This window comes from Scylla paramamosain, chromosome 11 (genome assembly GCF_035594125.1).
Source record: "Scylla paramamosain isolate STU-SP2022 chromosome 11, ASM3559412v1, whole genome shotgun sequence".
NCBI lineage: Eukaryota > Metazoa > Arthropoda > Malacostraca > Decapoda > Portunidae > Scylla > Scylla paramamosain.
Genome location: NC_087161.1, coordinates 2,380,001 through 2,402,500, shown reverse-complemented (window position 1 = coordinate 2,402,500; position 22,500 = coordinate 2,380,001). Strand labels below are relative to the sequence as shown.

The 22,500-nt window shown below is 44.6% G+C and overlaps 1 protein-coding gene across 4 annotated transcripts in view; it reads left to right on the top strand.

Annotated features, from left to right (window-relative positions):
• LOC135104817 (rap1 GTPase-activating protein 1-like) overlaps nt 1-22,500 on the top strand; it is a 152,711-nt gene that overhangs the window by 16,495 nt on the left and 113,716 nt on the right. Inside the window, exon 1 of one of the 4 annotated variants that reach the window (XM_064012438.1) lies at nt 9,952-10,102. The exons of the other annotated variants lie outside the window; for them this stretch is intronic. The gene's annotated coding sequence lies outside the window, so the exon portion shown is untranslated. Of the gene's footprint in view, nt 1-9,951; nt 10,103-22,500 lie in introns of those variants that run through there. 4 annotated transcript variants of the gene reach the window in all.

The following is a 22,500-nucleotide window of genomic DNA, read 5'->3' as shown; positions in this document are numbered from 1 at the left end:
GGAAGTGGATAATTAGGAAGGATAGGAGAAGGGGAGAGGAAAGTGTGCACTAGGAGGAGGAGGAGGAGAAGGAGGAGGGAAGAAAGGTTCTCTTGTTATCTCCACTACTCGCTGAGGCTTAAGTGGCATTCCCCCCCCCTCTCTCTCTCTCTCTCTCTCTCTCTCTCTCTCTCTCTCTCTCTCTCTCTCTCTCTCTCTCTCTCTCTCTCTCTCTCTCTCTCTCTCTCTCTCATGAAAGTTGTAGGAAAAATGTATCGTGGAATATGGTAGAGAGAGAGAGAGAGAGAGAGAGAGAGAGAGAGAGAGAGAGAGAGAGAGAGAGAGAGAGAGAGAGTCGATGAGATTCAACAGTTGATATTTATGTGTGTGTGTTTGTGTGTGTGTGTGTGTGTGTGTGTGTGTGTGACGTCAATGAGACAATCCGTGTTATTTTATTGGGTTATATCACCTGGCTTAGTGCCCCCCTCTCCTCCCCTTCCTCTCCATTCCCTTCTCACCTGTGTTTTCCTCTCCTCTCCTCTCCTCTCCTCTCCTCTCCTCTCCATTAATAGCAGCTTATGTTAGAAGTAGTGTAATGGTGGTGATGGTGGTGGTGATGGTGGTGATGGTGGTGACTTTTCTCTTCGTTGTTGTTATTGTTGTTGTTGTTGTTGTTATTGTTGTTGTTGTTGTTGTTTGTTATTATTATTATTATTATTATTATTATTATTATTATTATTATTATTATTATTATTGTCGTTATTGTTATTGTTATTATTGTTGGTATTATTGTTGTTATTATTGTTATTGTTGATGTGGTTTTTCTTCTTGCCCCTTATCTGCTAAACTCTTCACTCTTCTATCCCTCCTCCTCCTCCTCCTCCTCCTCCTCCTCCTCCCATTCCTCTGTTCGTTCCCCTTCACAGCTCACTTTCCCTTCTTCTTTATTCATCCTTTCCTCCTCCTCCACCTTTTCCCCATCCACTTCTCCTGCCCCCCCTCCCATCCCCAGCACCGGAAACCCCACGCCCCCCAGCACCCACCATCCCTTCCCTCCCCCACTCCTTGACCCTCACCTTCCTTTCCTGACCCTGACTCCTTTCGCCCTCCCTTCCCCACTTCCCCCTCCTTCTTCCCCTTCCCTCTTCCCCTCCCCCCTCTTCAGTTGACTGCGGCGCATCGGAGCGAAAAATTGGGTAGTTCGAGGCTTCAAATGGGATCCGGAACTTGAAGTGAAGCTTGAGGCGCCATGTGAAGCATTAAGAGAGGGTGGGGTGTTGTGGGGCGATGGCCTGGGGTGTTTTTGTTTTGTTTTATTGTTGTTTATTTATTTATTTATCATTTTTTTTGTTCGTTTGTTTGTTTTGTTTGTTTGGGTGAAGATGGAGTGGGTGTATGAGTTGGGGAGGAAGAGTGTGTGTGTGTGTGTGTGTGTGTGTGTGTGTGTGAGAGAGAGAGAGAGAGAGAGAGAGAGAGAGAGATTTTCTGATATTTTGTGTATTCATCCACTTATATTCATTCTTTTTTTTTATTTTCTTTATTATTTCTTGTTTTTATTTATTTATTTATTTGTGTTATGCTATTTATTTATTTATTTCGTTCGGTAGAAGTTATTTCAGTCTCATTTCCTTTAATTAAATGGTTCAAAGAAAAATGTTTAACTGCACGAATTTAACCCTTATGAATCCGTTTACGCAACCATCTCATCCGAAACTTTTCACTCGTATTTTTTAACCATTTTCTATCCTATTTAATCATCACTTTACCATTTTATTTCACGGAAGAATGTAAAAAAAAAAAAAACTGGGACATTGAAAGAAAACACGAAAAAGAAAAAAAAAAAAAGAAAATTGGCGTATATTGAAGACTTATTGTGTTACTCGCACTCAGGTGGAGGAATCAAAATCACATGAACAAAAAGCCAACACGAGTCTTTGTTGTCTTATCTATCGAGGCATTGTAACGTGCTGGAGACTGATGGAAGGGAAAGAAAAGACAAAATTAAAAGTTGTTATGTTATTCGCTCTTAAAAAATCAACAATACACCAAAAATAAACAAAAACAATAGTAATCTTTGTTGTCTTACCTATCGAGGCATTGTAACGTGCTGGAGACTGATGGAAGGGAAAGAAAAGACAAAATTAAAAGTTGTTATGTTATTCGCTCTTAAAAAATCAACAATACACCAAAAAATAAACAAAAACAATAGTAATCTTTGTTGTCTTATCTATCGAGGCATTGTAACGTGCTGGAGACTGATGGAAAGGAAAGAAAAGACAAAATTAAAAGTTATGTTATTCGCTCTTAAAAAATCAACAATACACCAAAAATAAACAAAAACAATAATAATCTTTGTTGTCTTACCTATCGAGGCATTGTACCGTGCTGGAGACTGATGCAAAGGAAAGAAAAGACAAAATTAAAAGTTATGTTATTCGCTGTTTAAAATTCAACAGTATACCCAACACCCCCCCAAAAAAAAACTCCAATAGCAGTCTTTGTTCTCGTATATAATTGAGCAATGCAGGAATCTGGAAAAATGAGTGGAAGGAAGAAGGAATAAAAGGAAATTTGGGGCGTATATTGAAATAAGCTACGTTTCCCGCTCTTGCAGAATCAGTAACATGTTATAACGAATCTCAGGGGCCAGTCTTTGTTCTCTCCCAAATTGAAAAGAAAACGAGGAAACAAAGGGAAAATTTATATTCTTCTTTCAAAACACACATCGAAATTACCCTGCCCCTCTGTCTGTCTGTATGTATGTATGTATGTAAGTATGTATGTTTGTGTGACGTGTTCATGGTTTTGTTTCGAGGCATGCAAAAAAAGAAAATCTGGGACACTGAAAGGAAATAAAGGGGAGGAAAGGGAAAATTGGCGTATATTGAATTAAGTTGTATTATTCCACCTTAAAATAAATGGCGAATATTGACTAAACTTGTGTTATTCGCTGGTGAAGAAATCAATATAATACTCATCACAACTCAAGTATCATTCTTTGTTCTCTCCCAGTTGAAAAGAAAACAAAGAAAGTAATAATATCAATCTTTTAAATGACACCAAAATTACCTTGCCGGTCCGTGTCTGTCTGTCTGTCTGTCTGTCTCTGTCTGTCTGTGTACCAATATACATTAACACTGAAAGAAAAGAAAGAAAAAGAAAGAAAAAATTATCATATATCAAAGAACGTTATATTATTCCCTCTTAAAAATAAAATACGAATCAATAATAAACATCAAAACTCAAACACCACACTTTATTCTCCCAAACTGAAAAGAAAACAAAGAAAAAAATCACCATACTCACTTTTAAAACACCAAAAATCATCATATCCTGTTTATACGTCTGTCTGTCTGTCTGTCTGTCTGCATGAACGGAAATCACAAGTGAACTCTGAACCAACATCCGGACCCGGGCCACTCTGAACCCCAACACGCGGTCCGAACCTCTTAATGAAACGTAGTAATAGTAGTGGTTCGCTTGAGGGTTCACGAAGCCTTGACCTGCGCACGGGCGAGGCTTCGAACCAACCACGAGCATTGTATTGTTGTGTGTGTGTGTGTGTGTGTGTGTGTGTGTGTGTGTGTGTGTTGCGTCATGTAGTATAGTTGCAAGGTATGTTTTTTTGAAAGGAGGTGGGAGGAGAGGATGGCTAGAAGGAAAGGGAAGAGGAGGAGGAGGAGGAGGAGCTGGAAGAAGTGTAGTAGGAGGAGATGACTGGAAAAAAAAAAGAAGGAAACAGGAAGAAGGAGGAGGAGGAGGAGGGGTTGATAAAAAAAAAATGTACGAAGAGGAGGAGGAGATGACAGGAAGACGGTAGGAGGAGGAGGAGGAGGAGGAGGAGGAGGAGGATAGAAAGAGAGTAATAGGAGATGATGATAAGACAGGAGGCTGGGAAGTGTCTGAAAGTGAAACTGGCTGTTGTTCATTACTGGGGGGGTAAGAATTTCATGTGTTTTGAGAGGGGGGAGTGGAAGGAATGACCAGAATGAGTGGGGGGGGGTGGGGGTTACTGAGGGAACGAGAGAGGGAAGGGGAAGGAAATACATGCACAGTTGGGGGTCAGGAATGAGAGAGAGGAGGAGGGGGGGGGTGAGGGGAGAGGTTACACAGCACAGAGGGAGAGGGGAGGCAGTGGGGCGTTCATGAAGTTATGTACAAGTTAGTGGCGAGTCAGTAGGGAGCGTTAAAAGATTATACACGATTATGGATATGTTTGCTTTGATGAGGAACTGCCACGTGTAGGCCTGATGATATATAATGATGTAACGATGATACCCTCTAGAGATTTCCTTCACCAGTCACACAGATCTTAAAAAAAGTACACTAGAAAATCAGAAAACAAGGGAAGCTACACTAAGCCATCACACTTACACTTACACACTTAAAAACACCCGCTTCTGCATTTCCACCAACCATTCACATCTATAACCTTGCCTAACCACCCAAACCTGCTTAATGACCCAACACAGACAACCAGGTTAACAAGTAATACAATAACGAACACAAATCATACGGAAAACTAAACGAACACCACTAGACACGAACTAATGAAATGGGATGTTTGGTGACGTAAAACTGAGAGTGTCGTAACCCCAGAGGGACACCATTGTTATCAGGGGGACAGGAAAGGGCTATGATGGGTGAGGGGTGTTGGTGGGGGGAAGAGTGAGGGGGTAGGCACGTGTAGGTAGGAGGTGAAGGGAGAAAAGAATGTGTAGGTGTGCAAGGCGTGTCTGAAGGAAAGGGTAGGAAGTTAGACAATGATTTTAGTTAATATTTACTACTAATATACAATACAATGATATATACAAGACAAATATTAGCGTGTCTACAGCTTGTTGTATGTGTTGTATGTGTGAGAAAAGGGGTTAGAAGGAAGGGTACAGGGGAGGGGGAAGGGGTAAAAAGGAACGGTGTAGAAAGGGGAGAGAATAAGAATAGGAAGGGATGTGTAGAAAGAAGGAAAGAGAGAGAGAGAGAGAGAGAGAGAGAGAGAGAGAGAGAGAGAGAGAGAGAGAGAGAGAGAGAGAGAGAGAGGTAACGTAAAAGTATCACAGGAATAAAGTGAGGGAGAGAAGAAAGAAGATACATAGATTAAATAAAGGGAGAATAAAGAAAGTAATGAAAAAGGATGATAAAGGAGAAATAAAGTTGGGGAGAGGGACAGAAAAAAAGGGAGATTATATAGTAAGAAAAGTGAAAATAGAGCGCAGTGATATAAACTGAAAAAAAAGGGAGGGATGAAATAGACAGGAACTAAGCAACAAAGGAAGCTAGTGGAAGGGAGAGGAGGAGAGAATAAAGGGAGATACAGAATGGAAAAGGGAGAAAAAGGGAAAGGTAAATAATTGAGGAAAGGGAGGATAAGTGTATAAAGCGAGGTGTACACTGGAAAAGGGTAAGATAGGAGAGAGTAACTAACAAAGGGAGAAAAAGAGGAGAAAGGGAGAATATAGGAAAGATAGAAAGTGGAAGGATAAAAAAGATACATATTTGGACAAAGGGAGAATAGGAGTAAAGAGAAAAAAGGGGCATAAGGGGAGGGGGTTGCTGGGAAGAGAGAGAGAGAGAGAGAGAGAGAGAGAGAGAGAGAGAGAGAGAGAGAGAGAGAGAGAGGGGTCGACATGTATGGAGTTGTGGTGACGCGCCTATTGTTAGCATGACTGTAAACAAAGATTCTTTCTTCCACGCACCTCTCTTGGTAACACAAGGCGGGGGTTTACGAAAGACGAGAATCACATGACTCGCGCACACACACACACACACACACACACACACACACACACACACACACACATACATACACATACACACATACACACACACACGCAGGTCTAGTTTACGAAATGGTGCAATACGTATTATCCTAGTTTAAGAAATGTGTTCTAAGCGAATATCCTGTTTTGAGGCTGTGTGTGTGTGTGTGTGTGTGTGTGTGTGTGTGTGTGTGTGTGTATGTGTGTGTGTCGATGAATGGGTGATTGAATGAGTAAAAATAGGGTTGATGTACGTAATAGTGGTGGAGATAGTAACTGTTGTTGTGGTTGTTGTTGTTGTTGTTGTTGTTGTTGTTTTTGTGGTAGTAGTAGTTGTTATTGTTGTTGTTGTTGTTGTTGTTGTTGTTGTTGTTGTTGTTCCATGATTTGCATAGGAAATAACAAAAATAACCCATCACCACCACCACCACCACCACCACCACCACGAACGACAACAACAACAACAACAACAAAAGTAAAAATCCTTTAAAAGCCGATCATGTCCGGTCTTGCATGCTCTCTCTCTCTCTCTCTCTCTCTCTCTCTCTCTCTCTCTCTCTCTCTCTCTCTCTCTCTCTCTCTCTCTCTCTCTCTCTCTCTCTCTCTCTCTCTCTCTCTCTCTCCAGACACACACATACTTTCATCACTGTACTGGGACTGTGAAAGAAAAAGGTTGAGTGATGTCACTGTTTTTAGTGTGTGTGTGTGTGTGTGTGTGTGTGTGTGTGTGTGTGTCTCTCTCTCTCTCTCTCTCTCTCTCTCTCTCTCTCTCTCTCTCTCTCTCTCTCTCTCTCTCTCTCTCTCTCTCTCTCTCTCTGATGCAGTCACTGATGTTAATAATAATGGTAATAATAATAATAAAAATAATAATAATAATAATAATAATAATAATAATAATAATAATAATAATGATAATAATAATAACAACAAAGTATGATTCTAAATGGACTTAAGAATCAATAAAAATTACAATATCACTGAGAATTAACATGACAAATCTGTGAAATGTGCTTTGTGAGATACATATTAGAGAGAGAGAGAGAGAGAGAGAGAGAGAGAGAGAGAGAGAGAGAGAGAGAGAGAGAGAGAGAGAGAGAGAGAGAAAGCATCATGGCCGGGAGAGAGGAATGTTAAGCCCTCAACCACACACACACACACACACACACACACACACACACACACACACACACACACACACACACACACACACACACACACACACACACACACACACAGCAGGCACCCCACGAGATGACGTCACACGAGGAAAAAGACTATAAGAGAGAGAGAGAGAGAGAGAGAGAGAGAGAGAGAGAGATAAAGCAAGACCCAAGACAGACAGAGAGAGAGAGAGAAAGAGAAAGAGAAAGAAAAAATTAAGAGATAGATAAAGAAAGAAGGAGAATTTTTATAAGCAACCACCACACACACACACACACACACACACACACACACACACACACACACATGCACACACACACACACACATGCACACCATTGTATTAGCCTCATTTGCATATACAATCACCGGACCCGTTACTAAGTCGTCCTCGGCCGTATCATTAACGCGACTAAAAATCTTACAAGAAAATATGACGGGGGCAGCACCGTGATCTATGCCACTGGGGGGGGAGAGGGGGGGAGGGGGGGGGAGAGGAGTAGTAGTGGGAGGTCGTGGGAGGGATGCAACGTAGGCAGAAAGTGAGAGGGAAGGGAGAGAGGGAGAGAGGGAGATGGGGGGGAGTGGATGAGGTAGGTTTGCATGGGGGGGGGTTGTTTAGTTTGAAAGGGAGAGGAAGGGAGAGGAGGAGGAGGAGGAGAATGAGGGATGGGGGGAATAGAAATGGGGGATGAAGGAGAGAAGAGAGTGAAGGGAGAGAAGGATGGAGGAGGAGAATGAGGGAAGGAAGGTAGAAATGGGAGATGAAGAAGAGAAGAGAGGGAATGGAGAAGAGCAGAGGAAGAGAAAGGAGAAGAGAGGGAAGGGGTGATGGAAGAGGAGGAGGAGGAAGAGGGGAAAGAGGAGTCATGTAGCATCTGAGGGAGTTGGGGAGAGGGATGGTTGGGGTAGGGAATGGGGAGGGGTTGCAGTGAAGGAATGGGAGGTAGTGGGGGTTAGTAAGAGAGGAGGGGAGTGTGGTGAGGGGAGTGTGGAAAGAGGTGAACCACCGGCGCCCTTGTGACGTCAGGAGCTCATAACGTAGGTGGGGTAGTGGTTGTTGTAGTAGTAGTAGTAGTAGTAGTAGTGGTGGTGGTGGTGGTGGTGGTGGTGTTGGTGGTGGTTGTTGTTGTTGTTGTTGTTGTTATTGTTGTTGTTGTTGTAAAAGTGATTAAAGCAACTGTCTTTAGCCTTGCCGCCTTCTTTTTCTCCTCCTCCTCCTCCTCCTCCTCCTCCTCTTAATTGTAGTAGTAGTAGTTATAGTAGCAGCAGCACCAACAACAACAATAACCTCAACAACAACAACAACAACAACAATGTAACACAACAAAGAGCGAGCGAGTGAGTGAGTGAGTGAGTGCAGGGAATGCGTGAGTGACTGACTGCTAGAGAGAGAGAGAGAGAGAGAGAGAGAGAGAGAGAGTGCCAGGCTTAGTGGTGATGGTGATGACGTAATGTGCCCCATCCCTCTCTCCCACTGGCAACACCTCCTGGCTAAGCTGACTCCCCCGAGGATCAGACACAGGCGAGGTCAGCTGAAGGTGGTGGTGGTGGTGGTGGTGTTGGTGAATGGTGATGAGTGGTGGTGGTGGTCAGTCAGTAGTGCTGTGTCGTGTGGTGTTGATAACTGGTGGTGTTGACTGATGACTGATATTGGTAGTTTTGTTTATGAGTGGTGTTTGCTTTTGTTAATGGTGGTGAAAGTGGAAGTAGAAAACGTGGTGATATAATGGTGGTGATGTTGACGAGTGGTGATGACAGGGGTGGTGATGAGTGATGAGTTATGTTTTACGTAGTAGTGGTGTTTGGTTTTGATAACTGTGGTGATTGTGAGGATACAAGTGGTGATATGCTGGTGTTGACATGTGGTGATGACTTATGTATTAATACTGGTGGTTGTTAGTGATGTTCAGCTTTGGTAATGGTGATGAAAATGAAAACAGAAGAAATGGTGATGATATGTGATGTTTGAGTACCAGTGGTGACGCTTGTTATGACTGTGGTGTTGAATAATGATCATTTTGTGGTGATTGCAGTAGATTGTGGTGATTGCAGTAGAGATGGTAATAGTAACAGTAGTAGTAGTAAGAGTAGTGCTGAGTTGCAATAGTGGTAGTAATGTTGGTGGTGGTGAGTGGTGGTGTTGGACAGCAGTGTTTGCTATTGGTGATGATGTTTGTGTTTCTGTGAATGTTATCTTCTTGCCCCCATGTTCTTTGTTATCATTCTTGTTTATTTATTTCCATAGAAAAAGAAGTGTGTGTGTGTGTGTGTGTGTGTGTGTGTATGTGTGTGTGTGTGTGTGTGTGTGTGTTTGTGTGTGCGACCGGCGTTGGGTGAAGGGACTGTGTGTGTGTGTGTGTGTGTGTGTGTAGATGGAAGGGTAGACAAGAAGAGGAGGAGAAAGAGTGATGGAAGTGAGAGGGAGAGAAAGAGAGAAAATAAAAAGTGAATAAGAAGGAATTATTTGAGCGAAAAGGATGGAACAGAAGAAAAAAAAATAGAAAAGAGAATGGGAATGAAGAAAATTTGAGTGAAAGGGGTAGAAAAAAATAAGGAAATAGAAAAAAAAGTTTAAATGGAATATAAATTACGTCTATTAAACAGTAGAATAAGAAAAAAAAACAGATAAATTTAAAAACACTGAACAAAAACAGGAAAAGGATGAGAAAGTTGAAAGCAACAGACATTTAAGGGGAAGGAAAACAAAGCCACGGGAAAGGAAAGGAAAGGAAAGGAATGCTTATAAAAGAAAACGGGAGGAAATGAGTACTAGCGGATGTTTAACACGGAATGATGGATGGGAGAAAAGTGAACAACATGAAAAAAAGAGAGAGAAAAGAGAGAAAATAATAAAAAATCTTAACAGGAGAGGAGGGAGGAGACAAGAATGAACACTAAGGGAGGGGAAGGGAAGGGAAGGACGAAGGGAAAGAATACGACTAGGAGGAGGAACAATTATAAAGAAAACGGGTTGCTGGGAGGGGCGGCGAGGCAGGGGAAGGGAGGGACAGACTGTGGCACTGTGGCACTGGGCGGTGGTGGTGGTGGTGGTGGTGGTGAGTGCCAGTTTGTCGTCAGCAGTGAGAGGGAGGATGTCGCTGGCTCCTCCTCTCCCTCACGACTCTCCTCCTCTTCTCTTAACTACCCTCCCTCTCCACCACTCCACCACATCTCCTCCACCTTCCCTCCACCACCACAAGGGGTAATCCTGGTGTCTACTACTACTACTGCTACTACTACTACTATTACTACTACTGCTGCTGCTGCTGCCACTGTCCTCACCAGTGCCACTTTACAACTGCTAATTCTTCAACTACATAATTAACAGCAAGAAGGAGAATCACAGTTTCCACCAGCATATCACTACTACTACCACCATTGCTGCCTTCACCACCATAACAACCACCACCACCACCAACAACAACAACAACTATTACTCCTACCACTACTACTACTAATACTACTACTACTACATTAGCATCACTAAAAACAACATCAATTCTTCCACTACCACCACCACCATCATCACCACCACTATCATCACCATCATCATCATCACCATCATCATCACCGCCACCTTTGCCATTTTCTACACCACTTATCCTCGTCCTTCTCCTACTCTCATCCTCGTCCTTGCACTTCATCACCACCACCACTACCACCACCACTAGACACCACTCCCACCACCACCACCACATCACCCAACTCTCAACACCACTATTTATACATACCGCAAGTCTTAGCCCCTCAAGACCTCTGCCACCACCGCCACCTCCACTTATCACGACCCCTTAAGTGGCCTGGCATTGGTACTAAGTGGTGAAGGTGCTTCCAAGTGGGGGCGTATCGGTGGCAAGCGTCTAGGGGGCTTTTGGTAGAGGCAGCTGGAAAAGAAGGGAAGGAAAAGGAGGTCTTCAAGTGTTCCTGTGACTCAAGAACCAAAAGTGTTGTGCTTGAAAAATTTGTGACTTGGATCGCTGATTAAGTGCTGTGAAATTAGAGGTGGTGCGTCAAAGTTACCCTGAGGAATGCCTTCGTGAAGTGACTTAGTCTGTGTGAAGGGAAATGTGAAGTGATTTGGGTGCTCGTTTTGAAACACCTCTGCGCCGCGACCCGACTATATTGAAAAGGCTCTGGTTGAAGTTAGATTTTTGAAGAGTGTTTTTACATTTCTAGTGACATATTTCTCCATTTTTAGCAGAAGAAGCACTCCTGAAAACTCGGCTAATCACCTCTGTGGCCTTTGAAAAATAGCCGTGGTGAGAGAGCAAAGCCTTTCGGAATACGATGGAATGTTATGAAGTGTTGTGAAAAGAGAGAAGGTGCATAGAAGATACCCTGCCCTGAGGAACGCCTGGTGCAGTGTTTGAAGTGAAGATAGAAGAAAGTGATCATGTATATCAAGTGTTTTTGCATCAACTTCATGGCGAGTTTTTTAATAAGTCTGGTGGAAAGTTAGTAGTGTTTCAAAGTGCGTCTGTCCGTAACTTAGCGACGCCTCAGTGAAAGTTAAGTCCGTGAAGTGTAAAGTTGTAAGGGAAGTGTTCGTGAAAAAGTTTGACAAGTTACGTGGTTATGCATGAGTATTTTGAAGTGTGCTAGTGATTCAAGCGACGCCGGCTGTGTTAAGTATGAGATGTACACCAGTAAAGTTAATGGAAATTGGTGTATGTGTTCGTTACAAAGTAGTGAGGTACACGATGCGAGTTAGGCAATGAGAGAAAACTGCGTGTAAAGGGAAATTTTCATAGTATTAAATGAAAAGAAGTTAGACAAGCGACTGCAGTGGTAACCTAACCTAACTTAACCTAACTAAACCTAACCTTACAACCTAACCTAACCTAACCCAAGCCAACCCAGCCAACTTTCAGAACCAAATTACCTACCACATCAAAATATCTTACGCACAAACTTCAACAGTGCACAAAGTCAACAATCATGCAAAACAAACAAAAGACAATGCAAGAACCAAACAGCAGCATACCTATTGGCCCATACGAGGCTGTCTATGGGGGGGGGGGGGGAGTGGGGGACTGCAATAACTAGTGAAACAGGATACCGTAGACTCGTAGAGGGAACAGGGTCAAGACGGGAAGAGTGCAAGTAGGTTAGGAAATAGTGATGTTGAGTGGTGACCGGGAAGAAGTGGATAGTGATTATGTCAGAGTGGCGGAATGGTTAGCGTTAAAAGAGAGTGAGAGTAATTGAGAGTGAGAGTATGACAATGAAAAGGACCTGAGATGAGTGCATGAGTGCGTGCGTGAGTGAGGGATTAAGAGAGAGAGAGAGAGAGAGAGAGAGAGAGAGAGAGAGAGAGAGAGAGAGAGAGAGAGAGAGAGAGAGAGAGAATGTATAAGGAGATTAAAGGAAGAAGCTTAGAGTTAACACCAAAGTCGATGTTATGTGTGTGTGACTCTCAAAGTGCTGACTCATCACCACCACCACCACCACCACCACCACCACCACGAAAGCAACAGATGAAACAGAAAGACAAACAAAGATACGAAGAAATTATGAACATTATTAGTCCAAAAAATAATAAATAAATTAAGAGAGAAAGAAAGAAAAGAAAAAGAAATAATAGAAGTTTATCAATGATTTCAGATTACTTATAATAACTGAGAGAGAGAGAGAGAGAGAGAGAGAGAGAGAGAGAGAGAGAGAGAGAGAGAGAGAGAGAGAGAGAGACAACTGATACCTTGAAATGAAAAAAATAGATAAAAATAGCAGAAAAGAAATAACAAGAAAAATAAAAATATATAGAGAAAAGTAATACTCTCACGAATTTGAAGAGAAAGAAAATGGAAACACGGACAGGAAAGCAATACAAGAAAATGAGATGGGGGTAAAAAAAAAAGAAGAAAAAAAAGAAGAAGAAGAAGAAGAAGAAGAAGAAGGGTCATGTTTCGAGTTATTTAGAGGGAAAAGGAAGAAGGGCAACTACAAAAAGAAAAAAAAATAGAATGAAAAGAAAAAGAAAACAGAAAAAGTTAACAAAATTTCCGAGAAGAGAAAGTGACTGAAAACTTTCTTTATATAAAAAAATAGAACAAAAAAAATAGATATAAAAAATAACCAAACTTAGAGAGAGAGAGAGAGAGAGAGAGAGAGAGAGAGAGAGAGAGAGAGAGAGAGAGAGAGAGAGAGGAAAAAAAAAGAGAGACAAGGGCAGACACATGTAAATAAATGAGACTCAGACGAGAGGAGGAGGAGGAGGAGGAGGAGGAGGAGGAGGAGGAGGAGGAGGAGGAGGAGGAGGAGGAGAAAAGGGAGGGAGGGACAGAGACAGAAGGGAGAGATGAGAAAGACGAGAGAGAGAGAGAGAGAGAGAGAGAGAGAGAGAGAGAGAGAGAGAGAGAGAGAGAGAGAGAGAGAGAGAGAGAGAGAGAGAGACATAAGTGATAAAACGGGAGTGAGAGACATGATAAAGAACAGAGAGAGAGAAAAAAGTGAAAAAGAAGATAGAAACTAAAGATGAGAGAGAAAGGAGATAGAGAGATAAGATAGAGGACAGAGAAGAAGGAAGGAAGGAAGGAAGAGGGAGGAAGGATAAAAGAGAATAGTGAGAGAGAGAGAGAGAGAGAGAGAGAGAGAGAGAGAGAGAGAGAGAGAGAGAGAGAGAGAGAGAGAGAGAGAAATGGTAACAGTAACAGGACAAGAAGGAAAGAGGAGAATAAATAAATAGATAAAGAAAATAAAAATGCACGAAAATAAAGATGATAAAAAGAAAATGGGAGAAAGAGAAGAAATGATAAAAGGAGGAGTGAGAGAGAGAGAAAGAAGACAAGAGAGAAGAAAAGAAGAGGGACAGTTTACAAAAGAAGAGTCTGTGAGGAGAGAGAGAGAGAGAGAGAGAGAGAGAGAGAGAGAGAGAGAGAGAGAGAGAGAGAGAGAGAGGGAATGAAACAGCCACCGTGTTGGGCGGGAGGGAGGGAGGAGAGGGAGAGGAAAGGGAGAGGAGGACACTGAAGTAAACCATTTGAAGGGAGAGGGAGAGGGAGGGAGAGAGAGAGAGAGAGAGAGAGAGAGAGAGAGAGAGAGAGAGAGAGAGAGAGAGGGAAGAAGAGAAGGTCAGGTTTTAAGTAACAAGGAGAAACAAGTGTGTGTGTGTGTGTGTGTGTGTGTGTGTGTGTGTGTGTGTGTGTGTGTGTGTGTTTAAAGGAAAGAGTGAAGATCCTTTCAGTCACATGTTTAGTAGTAGTAGTAGTAGTAATAGTAGTAGTAGTAGTAGTAGTAGTAGTAGTAGTAGTAGTAGTAGTAGTAGTAAAGAGCGGGATGCATGTATTGTTCTCTCTCTCTCTCTCTCTCTCTCTCTCTCTCTCTCTCTCTCTCTCTCTCTCTCTCTCTCTCTCTCTCTCTCTCTCTCTCTCTCTCACTTCCTGATTCAAAACTGAAGGAGGTGGGGACGCTTAGGTCAGAATGGGGAATTATGGGAGGGGCAGAGGGAAGCGTGACTCAGCCTAACTTATATTCGCAGATTTGGAGATGGGGAGGGGCGGGGCGGGGCGGGGCAAGGGCAGCGGGAGGGGCGGGGGTAAGGGGTAGGTGGTGGGGTGGAGCGATGGGCGGGTTGGGGGGGTTGGGGTAAGCTTAGGCAGTCAGAGTAAGCCAGTCATGATAATTGTGTGCAATGTCACTGAGAGAGAGAGAGAGAGAGAGAGAGAGAGAGAGAGAGAGAGAGAGAGAGAGAGAGAGAGAGAGAGAGAGAGAGAGAGAAAAGCTCGGTTACTGCCCTGATTATGACGAGGCTGCTGGGTATTACTTTCTCTCTCTCTCTCTCTCTCTCTCTCTCTCTCTCTCTCTCTCTCTCTCTCTCTCTCTCTCTCTCTCTCTCTCTCACGCAAGCAGAAGCAAAACAGAGAAAATAAGAAATGAAAGGTGAAAACTGAGGAGGAGGAGAGAAAGAAAGAAAGAAAGAAAGAAAGAAAGAGAGAAAGAATGCATAGAAGAAAAGAGAGAAGACAAACAGAGTACATGGCTTTATGCACCACCACCACCACCACCACCACCACCACCACCACCACCACCATCACCACCATCACCACCACCACCACCACAGCTCGTGTACTAAACAGAAAGCCTCGTTCGAAACCTCTCTCTCTCTCTCTCTCTCTCTCTCTCTCTCTCTCTCTCTCTCTCTCTCTCTCTCTCTCTCTCTGCTATTTGATACTCCCTTTTAAGCACCACTGTCTTTTTTCTCCCTTTTTTCATCCCCACTCCCTTTAAAATACTCCCCCATTCTGTTTTCCTTACTGTGTTAACTCCCTTTTTTCCTCCCTCACTCCCTTTTAAAACCCCCTTTTTTCTCTCCCTCTCTTACGCCCTTTATCTCTCTTTCTTTCCCTTTCCTTCTCCCTTTAAAGCATCATTACATTTCTTATTTCCTTTAATTAATCTTTTACCTATCTTAAGGGCTTTTAAAAACAACCCTTTATCTTTTTTTCCTTCCTTTTCCTGTCCCTTTTTTTCCTGCGTCATCTTACTAATCCCGCTAACCTTTCAATTCCATCAGCCTTTTCCTCCCCTTATGCCCTTTTAAAAACCTCCCTTTCCTTTCGTAAAAACCTTAAACTTGCTCCCCTTTTTTTCCTCCACCTCCTTTAAAAATCTTAACCAATATTATCTTTTTGGTTACGCCCGTTATTCATACGCTCTTTTAACTTTCTAATATCACCCTTTTCCTCCCTTTACTAAGCCAAAAAAACCCTTTAATTCTTTCCCCTTCATCACCCACGCCCTTGAAAGGCTTCCTTTCATCACCCGCGCCCTTTGAAGACTTCGTATAATTTTTGTCTACTCCCTTTATTCCCATTAACTTCTTTGCACTCCATATATCAACCTTTTTCACCTCCTCCCTTTACCATCTCTTCATCTTCCACGCCCTTCAAAAAAAAGAACCCTACTACGAGTATTTCTAACCCTTTAAAAACACCCTTTATTTTTATTCCCTTTCCTTTTAACCCTTTCCTCTATATTACCGTTTTCCTCCCCATTTCCCTCTTCACCTTTCTTTACCTCCCTTCCTCTCCCTCTTTCTCTCTCTCACCCCTTTAGGTTCTACTCCGCAACCCCGCCACTCCGCCTCACCTGACCTCCGTTTTCTGTTGCCCCTTGCGTCTCGAACTCTGCAGTGCCTCACGGGAGTTGACTAGCCCTCACGCCACTTGGGTCTGGCGTTGTGCGACGTTAAAGCGTTCAAGCGTAATTGTACGGGGATGTTGGGTGGGGTGGGGGTGTACAGTCAAGGGTTAAATATGTACGCATGTTTCATCCTGTCTTTTTCTTTTTCTTTTCTTCTTTTATTTTTTTTTTCTTCCGTTCATTCATTCATTCATAAGTTCATTTTTTTCTTTCTTTCTTTTTTCTTTCTTCTCTTTTGTGGTGTGGTGTAGTTTTTGTTTATGATATGGTTAGTTAGTGTTTTGTTTTGTTTTTTTATCGTCTTCTTCTTCTTCTTCTTCTTCTTCTTCTTCTTCTTCTTCTGTTATGTTATCTCTGCCTCTCCATATTCATCTCCCCTCGCTCTCTTCCTTTCTCTCTCTCTCTCTCTCTCTCTCTCTCTCTCTCTCTCTCTCTCTCTCTCTCTCTCTCTCTCTCTCTCTCTCTCTCCTTTTCTTCCCTATCCTTCCCTATCCTCACCTTCTCTTTCCTTCCCTTTCCTTCTCCCCTTCCTTCCCTTCCTTCCCTCCTCGTTATTCCCTTCCCTTCACCCCCACCATCCCTTCCTCACCATTCCCTCACCCCATCCCTAAGCGACCCGTGGTGTGGGGGAGGGGGAGGGGGAGGAGGAGGGGAGGGATGGTATGGTCTGCTTCTTCCTCCTCCTCCCTCCCTCCCCGCCTCCTCCCCTCAGAAGCCCTTAAGGCCCCCGAGTAGCCACAGTTGTACCACAGTGGCCGTCCTCCCGTGCACTGGGGCGTGAAGGCTGTGGTGGTGGTGGTGGTGGTGGTGGTGGTAGTGGTGGTGGTGGTGGTGTCAAGGCACTACCACCATCACCACCACTTTTGATCATCTCTTCTACCACGATTTGTTCTTCATTTTTTTCTTTCTTGTTCTTTTTCTTTCTTTTTTTCTTCGTCTTCTTCTTTTTCTTCTTCTTCTTCTTCTTCTCTGCGTTGTTTTATCGTTGACAGCCTCGTAAGGGCCAACAAGTCTGAGGTTTCTTCTTCCTTCCTTTGTGTTCCTTCGTGTTCTTTTCCTCCTCCTCTTCTCCTCCTATCACCACCACCACCATCAACCACCACTCATCACCACGCAACGCTGTCTCACCACCACTGTACATCACCACGTGCCGCGCGCAACACCACTACCATTGCATCACCCCCACGCACATCACGCCACCACCACCACCACCACCAGCATAACCCGAGCCCCGCCCCACTGCTCTGCCCCGCCCTGCCCCGCCCCGCCCCTGCTGTCTAACGGGGCATCCAGACTTGAAAAATAAGAGAAAGAAAGAAATTGAGTCAGTAGAGTCAGTCAACGCGCCGTGGTAGTCTGATTCCCTCCACCTCTTCCACCCATCCACCATTCCACTCTTCCACCTCTCCATTTCACTCCAGCTCCTTCATCCCTCCACCCTGTCCCTCCCCACTCGTCTACTCCTCCACCCTTCCATCCTTGCTTTCCTCTACCCCTCTCCATCGCTCCATCCCCTCCCCCCTCTATCCTTTCACCCCTGTATCCTTCCAACCTTCCATTCCTCCACTCCTTCACCTCTCCACCCCTCTATTCCTCCACCCCTCCAACCTGCCTCTCTCCACTCCTTCACTTCCTTCACCCCTCCCCTTGTCCGACCTGCAGACCTGCCGACCTCCCCCCGACCTGCCCCCTGACCTGCCCCCTGACCTGCCACCTGACCTGCCCCTGACCTGCCCCTTCCATCTCACCTCAAAACTGCATAACAGAAGCTTCCTTACATCCCCCACCCCCTCCTTCTTTCCCTCCTCCTCCTCCTCCTCCTCCTCTGTGCTCTCCCCCCTATCCTCTCTTCTCCTCCTCCGTCCACCTTCCCCATCCTCTCCCTTCTCCTCCATTCCCATTCCCTCCCTCCCCTTCCCCACCCCAGCAGGTCAAGCAGGCCAACACCCTGACCCCTTCTATCCCCCCCAATTCCACTCCACCCCTCTCACCCCGACCTCACCCCATCCCCTCACCCCGCCCCCTCACCCCGCTCCCCTCACCCCGCCCCCCTTTCACCCCAGGCAGTGCAGTCCGTGTTAACTCAGCGATTCATTTACTGGACAGCCGCGCCTCCGCCAAGTTACGCGGAACGCACCAGTTTTTGTGGTGGCAGCGGCGGCGGCGGTGTGGCGGGGCGCTTGGGGGACCCGTGGCTCCTGAGTCCTCCGCCCGTCTAACCCCGCGGAAGGGAAAAAAAAAGGGCGTCCCGTTCTGTTGGCCCCGAGGTGTGATGATGTGGTGCTGTGGTGTGTGGTGGTGAGGGTGTGGATGTGTGGTGTAATGTGGTGGTTGTGTGGTGGTTGTGTGGTGTGGTGGTTGTGTGGTGTGGTGTGGTGGTTGTGTGGTGTGGTGTGGTGGTTGTGTGGTGTGGTGTGGTGAATGTGAGGGTGTGTGTGGTGTGGTGGTCGTGTGGTGTGGTTGTGGTGGCCTTAAACAACACAAGCAATAACTTCAACTCTTCTTGTAGCGATGATTTAGAGTATGAGTCTTGTCAGAGAAATGATCGTGATGGACTGGAGGGAATGGCAGAGTGGGAGATGATTGGAATAGGAATAGGAACAGGAATGGGGAGCCTTTGAATGGACGTACAGGAATAATGGATGGAGTAGAAAATAATAATAATAATAATAATAATAATAATGATAATAATAATAATAATAATAATTAAAGGCCCACTGAGGTCTCGATCCCCAAAGAAAGTCAAAAGCGGCCATTAAGATATAAAGGAGTGCCGGACATACATACATACATACATACATACATACATACATACATACAGTTACATGATCTATTTACACAGGAAGTGCCCACGTGACTCCCTGACTTTTTTTGCATCCTTCCCTCTCGTCCTTACGTTCTCACGGCAGCGGATGACACGGGTTTCTCAATGCTACACTTGAGATAAAGGGAAGAGATCTTATGCTGATTAACTTTGATAAAGACGTGTTTTTTTCTTTGTTAATTTCGTTATATTGATGTGTGGATTCTTTACTGTTGAGTTAAACTGTAGTGGTTTTAAAATGTGATTGACAGATAGATAGATAGATAGACAGGTAGAGGAGTAGGCAGACAGGGAGGCAGGTAGATAGATTAGACAGGTAGACAGACAAACCTATAGGTAGGCAGACAGGCAGACAGGTAGGTAGACAGACAGAGAGACAGGCAAACAGACAGACAGGCAGGCAGGCAGGCAGAGAGGCTTACAAATAAACAGACAAACAGACAGATACACACACAGACATAGAGGCAAGTAAAGAAACAGACAGACAGACAGACAGACAGACAGTTAACGCTGTAATTATATATCGTAGAAAATGAAGAACAGTAGCTGTGCCTGAGAAAGTGCCAACAGAGGCCATGCAAGGTGGCACTGACTGACTGACTGACTGACTGACTGACTAGCTGGCTGACTGACTGACTGACTAGCTGGCTGACTGGCTGGCTGACTGAGTGACTGAGTGACTGACTGACTGGCTGACTGACTGACTGACTGATTGACTGACTGACTGACTGAGTGACTGGCTGACTGAGTGACTGACTGACTGACTGACTGAGTGACTGGCTGACTGAGTGACTGAGTGACTGACTGACTGGCTGACTGACTGATTGACTGACTGACTGACTGACTGACTGGCTGACTGACACTACAGCTGACCTTACCAAACCAGCTGTCACTCTTCCTCCTTCGATTGCTGACTCCCGCTGACTCACCCGTTTGTTATCACCTCTCACCAGGACAGATCAGCAACAGAACAAGGGAGAGAGGGGAAGGAGGAAGGGAAGGGGAGGGGAGAGAAGGGGGAAATACTGAGAAGGGAGGAGGGATAGTGTTCTGTGAAGTGGTTCGTGTGTGTGGGAGGAGGAGGAGGATGTGATGGTGGTGGTGGGGAAGGGTGGAGGATAATGTGGGGGTTGGGGAAGAAATGTGGTGATAGTGGTGGTGGTGGTGGTAGTGATGGTGGTGGTGGTGGTGGTGGTGGTGGTGATGATGGGACGTTATATTTGCTTTTGTACGTCAACGGAAGGATGACAAGAGAGAGAGAGAGAGAGAGAGAGAGAGAGAGAGAGAGAGAGAGAGAGAGAGAGAGAGAGAGAGAGAGAGAGAGCGAAAATATATGCTTGATGATATTTATGTGGCTGGATACAAATAAGGAAAATTTAAACACACACACACACACACACACACACACACACACACACACACACACACACACACACACACAGAGAGAGAGAGAGAGAGAGAGAGAGAGAGAGAGAGAGAGAGAGAGAGAGACTAGAAATACAACAACAACAACAACAACAACAACAACAACAACAACACATAAACAAAAGAACATCGTAGCGTCATGATGGAGAGAGAAACAGAGACGTGTGGGAGAATGAGAGAGAGAGAGAGAGAGAGAGAGAGAGAGAGAGAGAGAGAGAGAGAGAGAGAGAGAGAGAGAGGGGGAAGAGGGGGGATTGGGAATGGAACAGGAGTAGAGGGGGGAAGGGGGAGGCTGTAAAGGAGAAAGCGTGAAGGGCAGAGCAAGGAAGGGGAAGGGGAAGGGGTGATGGGAAGGGGAAGATGAGATGCAGAGAAAGGTTAGAGAGAGAGATTAGCTAGTGTGAGGAGGAGGAGGAGGAGGAGGAGTAACAACAACAACAACAACAACTACAACAAGATGGAACAGATGTAAGGAAGAGTTTAGAGAAGAGGAGGAAGAAGAAGACAAAGAAGAGAAGGAAGAGGGATGGAAGGAAGGATAGGCAGGGAAAAAAAAATGTAGATAGAACACGCAGAAGAGGAGGAGGAGGAGAAGGAAGAAGATTGATGAAGATAGTAAAAGATAGAAGAGAAGAAGAGAGAAGAGGATGAAGAGTATAGAAAAAAATAATAGAAAAATAGAAGAGGAAGAAGAAGAAGAAGAAGAGAAGGAGGAAGAGAGAAAGGATTGAAGAATTATAGACAGATAACGTAATAGAAGATAGAAAAGAGGAGGAGGAGGAGGAGGAGGAGGAGAGAAGAGGATGGAGGGTAGAGTCAAAGAAGATAAGAGAAGAGAGAAGAAGAGGAGGAAGAGGAGGAGAGGAGAAAATTAAGGGAGATACAGGAAATAGTACAGAGGAGGAGAAGGAGGAGGAGGCGATGGTGGTGGTGGTGGTGGAAGAAGACAAGGAAGAGGAAGAGGAAGAGGAGAGGTGAGGAGGGTAACCACAGATGCCGAGGATTGGGCGTGATATAACCATTACGAGTCACGTGACATGATTGGAGGAAGAGGGATGCAACGGACGTATGGGGGATTGGGGGAGTGGCTGCTTGTCCGTGATTGGTTCGTGGTTCTAGTTAGATGTCCGTGATTGGTCCGCTGTTGTGACTGGATGGATGTCCGTGTTGGTTCCTGAATGTGATTTGCTTGTACGTGATTGTCATTCGATGTACGTGATTGGTCCGTGATTTGTCATTTTGGTGTACGTGATTGGTCTGTGATTGTGATTGGATGCACGTGATTGGTCCGTAATTGTGATTGGGTGTCTGTGATTGGATGTACGTGATTGGCCCGTGATAGTGAGTGATTAGGTGTCTGTGATTGGTCTGTGATTGCTGTGTCCGTGATTAGGCATGCATTAGGACTGATAAGGTAACGACCGGCACTGCTAAAACACTGGGGACTGATAAATACTGACTGGGCATTGATTAGGCGATGACAAGAAATGATTGGAACATTAACTGACTGGACACTTCAATAGAGCACTAAATTATTAACTAGACGCAGCATTTGAAAACACTGGAAGCCGAGCAGATCAGCAATACATAGCCTACGGATTGGAGGAGGATTAGACACAGAGGAGGAGGAGGAGGAGCAGGAGGAGGAGGAGGAGGAGGATTGGAGACACGCCCCTTAACTAAATCAGAAACACACGCGTATATTTAGTACAAGACCTTAGAGAAGTATTACCAACCACACTACTATTGCGACTGAAAGATGAAAACTACACTACCTAAACACACAGACACACACACACACACACACACACACACACACACACACACACACACACACACACACACACACACACACACACACACACACACTTAATCACCAGGTCACACCGGAAAAACAGGTAGAAAAGCGCTTTAATTTACAACACCAATTTTACCTTAGAGTTCACCTGTACAACGTCAAGTGAAAATTACTCTTTTTCTACTCTCCATTTTTTGTAACTTGAGGAAATGACGCTCCGGAGAGAGAGAGAGAGAGAGAGAGAGAGAGAGAGAGAGAGAGAGAGAGAGAGAGAGAGAGAGAGAGAGAGACTAATGTTTGTTTCCAAGTAAAGATTCTATTTGTAAGGTTAAAAGAGGGTGAAAGAAACTGGAGAGAGAGAAGAGAGAGAGAGAGGGGAAGAGAGGAGGGGGAAGACTGACCAAGGGGAAGG